General features: G+C 42.6%; 1 long non-coding RNA gene across 3 annotated transcripts in view; it reads right to left on the bottom strand.

The window, feature by feature from the left end:
• Positions 1–237: 237 nt before the first annotated feature.
• Positions 238–5,817, bottom strand: part of LOC111846343 (uncharacterized) — a 25,792-nt gene continuing 20,212 nt past the window's right edge. For 2 of the 3 annotated variants that reach the window (XR_002838864.2, XR_011993618.1), the window contains exon 3: positions 238–3,412. This is a non-coding gene — a long non-coding RNA (uncharacterized lncRNA). The remainder of the gene's footprint in view (positions 3,413–5,817) is intronic. The other variant, XR_011993617.1, reaches the window with a different exon arrangement.

Raw genomic sequence — 5,817 nt, 5'->3', positions numbered from 1 at the left:
ACCTACCACAGTCTGGCCCTTTAATTACGTCCCCTAACACCTGTAATCTAAGGTCACTGACTTCAAACAGCAGAACCTCTGGCACATCTCGCGATAATGAAAGTGCTTTACCCTGAGCGCTAACATATTAGCACTGCCCCATGTTTTTAACCCTCGATCAGCCTCTCAAATCATTACAAATGAACAAGCACATTTACATTTATTTATTTATTTATTTATTTATATATCAGATGTTTTTATCGAAAGGAACACGGAGTGGTGATGCAGGATCAGCAAGTCCCTGGTGCAGTTGGAAGGCTGAGGGTCTTGCTCGATCGCCCAATGGTGAAATCACACTGCCAGCCCAGAGATCTGAACCGGTGACTTTCCAGTTACAGGTATAGCAGCATACCCCGTTGAGACACAGATATTTACATTACAGTATATTAAAATGTACATATTTACATATATTTCATTTTTATCTGAAGTGACATGCAAGTCAAGCAGATAGCAAGTTACAAATATATGCACCGTCAACTCGGCGGATCTTCCAATGAAGGCCCAGGTACGAGTGTATGCAGTATTGGAATCAGGAACTACATAGCAAGCAAGCAGACAGAGCAAGAATCTAATAAAACTATTCAATGACCAGAAATGCAACATAACATAACATTCAGGGAATGTAAAGAGGCAACAGACTAGTCGAGGAAATCATGGAAAAGATGAGTCTTCAATCGTGTGGGTGATTGTTATTGTAGTCACAGTAACCATAATCAGACAAAATCAATGCACGTGGGAGTTTTACTTACACAAAAATGCTCTGAGGGCAGAACAAAAAAATGATTTGAGAGATAATCAATCAGACTGTAGAGGAGGTAGGTCAAGCAACTAGAGGAGGCGGGACCAAGACATCTGATTGGTTGATTCCCTCTGGTTGCTTAGACCCACCTCCTCTACAATCTGATTGGTCATCTCTCTGAACCAGTCATTTTTTTTGTTCTGCCCTCAGAACATTTTTGTTTAAGTAAAACTCCCGTGAGCAAGATGCACATACCATGCCAATGCATGTGGTGTATTGAACCCGCATTTCCTGAATTTGCAGCCTGGTTTTGCTGCCCTTTTGAAGTTAACGGCGACTATGGTGGCAGTATCTCAATTCAAGGCCGTGTCAGACAATGCTATAATTGGATAATAAGTAATAGCTTTCCTCACCTTTATTGAGGGTAAAGACTGACCCAATAACAAGCACCAAACACAAAACCGTGACCGAATAATTAAACACTGAGTGAAAAAAAATTACATTTCAAGGAGGGATCATGAATAACTCTTAATAAAGTATGTTGTTGCTGCTTACACAGAAAAAGACCAAGGGAATATTACTCTCCTGAGAATAGTACAAAGCCCAAAAGAATGAGAAGACTCCAGAAAATCCACATTTAATTAGTAATATGCGTTCAGCATTGCTTGGAAAACAACAAATACCTTTTTATCTGAAAACAGAAAGAAAAGTCAGCCACACTTCCCATGAATAATGGCATATCAGTATAGCAACCCAACAATAACAGTTCATATTTTGTCTAATTATCAAACAAAGCTGTACAGTAAGCAGGGTTTGAGAACGTGATTTGTTTCTTAACGGCAAAGACACATTCATAAGTGGCATTTCGATCAAACAGGCTCAAAGTTAGAGTCTTACCACGAGTTCATGAAAACAAACACAGGACATTCTTTCCAAAGTCAAATTCCATGTTTATAAGAGATATTTATATATAATTGTCATGAAATGCCATTAACACAAATTCCTGATAGCATATTTTTCAGGGGTAACTGAATAGAATTAATATGTTTACAATATGAATTAAGGTGTTTACAGGCCAGAAACTAGCTTGAGATCAAATCTTTATCCATTATTTGATTTCATGGAGCCAGTGTGTTTATATCTAACTCAAAATGTCTAATTATTCGATAAATATAATTACAGTGTCTGAGAACAGTCAGGAATATTCTGTTGTATATTGCAGCAAGGTTAGTGGTGTCCATGTAGTGGAGATAAAATCCCCTTATTAGTCACGCTGTTGCTAACAAATCATTACGAGATACGAACAGTCTGGGGTGAGACAGTGTTTTCTCTGGGACAGGGGCCCAGGTCTGGTCCACGCCCCGTCCAGAGCGAGAAGACCCTTCCCAGAGGAGCTGAGGGCCGCGCCCACGGAGATGTGCTCCAGTCACACGGACCCCCACTCACCTCCCACCGTGCAGTCGCCACTCAGAAAGCACGAGTCAGAACTGAAGCATCTGCATGAGGGTGCGGAGAAGCCAATCAGGCGTCGGCGGGGGGGGGCTTCTCCGGGGGACTCCGCCACTGGATTGTGTCACAGGATACCACGTTATGGGTTTGCTCAGCTTCCAGTGATGCGGCTGCCATGCCTGGGTGGTTTCCTCCCACATTACCTCAGCATGGAGTACAGTTTCGTGCCTGGACACTCTGGAAAAAACACAGACAGAGACAGAAACACGGCAGCTGACCTCGCCATACAGCAGACGCTTGTAGGATCCCAATGACGTGCTGATGCTCGTCAATGTCAACGCGCATGCTTACATTTTACAGTCTTCCCACACCAATAAAAGTCTGTACTCTAACTTTGTGCTTTGTTTTTTAAAACTATTCAAACTGATAAATTGATTTTCAGAGCTGCAGCTGTTGTTATTCATTTTACTCATTTATTCCAGTTTTGTGACCCCTGAGTTCATCTACCTTCCAATCCCTTTTCCAGTACAGGGTCACTCTCAGCCTAGAGCCTATACCAGGAACTACAGAGCCGGGGGTGATTCTAGGATTTTTTTTAAGGTGGGGGGGCATAGGAGGGACCATAATTAACAAGAGGGGATTAGCTATTGATATGTTTTGAATTTGTGAGTGACAGGGAGTGGGTACTCTGGGGGCCAATCAGCTTTCAGTTGGGCCCAGTGTCTCTGTGACCCCGCCCCCTGTATCCACCCCTGCCCAGTGCACAAGGCAGAAGAATACCTAGGATGGGATGTCAGTCCATCGCAGGGCACAGACTCTCATACCTAGTCAAACCATAAGAACAAATTATAGTCACCAGTTTACCTAGCTGTCTTTGTTAAGTGAGATGAGACCCACAGAAACGTGTAGAGATACAACCCCAGTCACACAGAGATAGGGGAGAGACTCAAACTCACAACCTTGGGCATGTGAACCTACAGCGCTAATATGCTGCCTACCTCTGGGTTTAGCAAAGTCTCAGCACTTCAGATTCAGTGACCAGGCGATGCTACCAATCGTCGTGCGAAGAGACCACTCGAGGATACGTCTCATTTCCACACAGTAACATTTGTTCTCTGTGTTAGTGGCACTCTGTGTTCATTAAGTTTCATCGGGGGGAATCTGATCCAGCGTGTCACTCTCCATCTTAACAGGAAAAAGATTCCAGTTTAGCTTTCCAGTTCACCCCATCTGATCCATGTGTATTACAGAATAGCATTATACCTGCCCTCTGAGCCGAACAATTTTATAGTATCTCACAGCTATGGACAATTTGGTAACTCCAGTTCACCCTAGTAGATGTCTGGTGTATGGGGAGAAATCCAGACAAATCCCCATGATGACACAGGGAGAATATGCAAACTCCACATGCGTAAAGCAGGGGGTGGAATCAAACCCTGGTCTACAGAGGCGTGAGGTGACTATGCTCCAGTCGGAAGGAATTATTCAATGAATTACTTCTGCAAAATCATTTCAAAAAGGTGAAACTGGGTTAATGGTCTGTCTTCTAACATGAGAGCTTCCATTTACGAAGTAATCAGCTGAGGCCCAATCAGGAAAAATAGTGATGCAATTGTTCAATTGTGTAGCACTTTCTGAATGGCCACCAGAGGGATGGCGTGAAAACCACAGTCATAGGTCTGTCCTAATTCACTGATGTCATAGGTCAGTCCTTACTCACTGATGTGCAATATTACTGTAGCAAGATCGTACTGCTGAGAGATCATGGGGCGGTGCCACATAAAATTAAATGAATTGGAATCTGGGTAAACAATGGAACAAACAAGTAGAAATGAGCCAAACGAAAGTAAACAGTAACACAGCCTTCCAAACAATTAGTAAACATATTTAAATATAAAGTGCTTTTTATTAAGTGTTCGAATTAGCTTGCGGACAACTAATTGTTTACATCATATCGTCGAAAAGACTGGTTTATTTTGTAAGTGTGATGTGATTTCAACACAAGATATTATGTGCTGGTAGCACGATTTCAAAAGAGGTGATTCCTCCCTCTTTAGCCGGTTTCGTAGCTATGCTGGCTTTGCTCTAGGTACTTTTCGCTCTGTAATTCCTGATGCCAGTAATGTGAGCCATGTGTTTTGTAATTGATTGGATGGCTAAACATTTTTATAAGGTACTAGAAGTAAACATTTGACTATTTCTGAGTACACGTCTAAAAAGATCTGAAGAGTTTCCCTCATCCCTATTTGGCATTCTGCGGCATAGTGAGTGTTTTTGAAAACGAAGGGGTAGTCAATAAATTCAGAACTGAAAATGCTTACAGACAAACAGAAGGTCATCACCCTAGCATGTACCGAGAGATGCTTAGGAAAAGAATTCTCGAAGAATCTGTTAGACATCTGTTCTTAGTGACTCAGCCAGACAAAAATAATGAAATCACCAGAACGAAAGAGGGTAAAAGAAAACAGCAAGGTGGTTTTAATTACAGAGCTATAGATAACCTTCAATTTCAGCTTGAACTCAAAAGACAAACATTAAATTCACACCCTTAGCTCATAGACGCCTTTTTCTAATGAAAACCGATACTCTGCGTCAGTCCTGGACATCATCAGCTATAGGCACCTTTCAGGCGAACATCTCCAAAGCTTGACATGAACAACCATAAACAGTGGGGGGGGGGGGGGGGGACGCAGCAACGGCTCACGCGAGGCTCGTTCTTTTTTTTTCTTTTTTTGTGAGACTTGCAAGCTGAGCGGCTGCCATCAGAACCACAAAGTGGTTTGCTGGGGAAAAAAAAAAATCTCACAACATCTGCTGAGCTCATGAGGCATATTCAGTCTCGCCCCCCTCCCCCGCCCCAACTCCCACCCCTTCAGCCCCTGAGCTTAAACACAGCCTGTCTCTACAGGAGCAATCAGGCTGGATTGCTCTGCTTTTTTCATAGGGGTTTCAAAGCCAACCGGGGGGGACTGACACGCTCCCATGATCCTTCAGGAGTTTGTGATATAAAGGAACGGGATTCCATTAACCTAATGGACTTGCTTTTATCTTCAAAACAGATGTAATGTCATCTGATTGCATTGTTAACTTTGGCCACTATGGAAACAAGCATAGGTTGACCTTCAGAGATAAGTCTGATAAATGCATTAGTATGAGAAATGTTAAAGGGAGCTCTTGGGATTACGGGCGTATGGTTATTTTAATCAATATGTCATCATGTATCAGGGAACTTCAGAGAACTAAAAGGAACCAACCTGTTCGATGGGGCCGGTTCCTCCACACAGGATGCGTAATGTTCGCCGTATGTGAAATATCGTAGCAGGATGGGGCGTTAAATTTAAATCTGGGCAAATTAATGTGCGACGGGTAAAGGAGACTTGAGGAAGTGCTATATTAACTCCAACAAAAAAAGGATGGCTTCAAAAATAACTCAGTATGTAAGGAAATGGTCTGGGATTTAATGTAGAGCTTTCGTGTACGTGTGTTATTGGTGGAGAAAGGAAAGGTAAGCCCTGATCATAGCCATCAAGATACCTCCTCTGGGACAGATAGGTAATCGGGACTCCAGAGCATCATTTTTGTAACACTTT

The sequence above is a fragment of the Paramormyrops kingsleyae genome, chromosome 10, assembly GCF_048594095.1.
Source record: "Paramormyrops kingsleyae isolate MSU_618 chromosome 10, PKINGS_0.4, whole genome shotgun sequence".
Classification (NCBI taxonomy): domain Eukaryota; kingdom Metazoa; phylum Chordata; class Actinopteri; order Osteoglossiformes; family Mormyridae; genus Paramormyrops; species Paramormyrops kingsleyae.
This window is presented reverse-complemented; position numbering and strand designations above follow the sequence as displayed.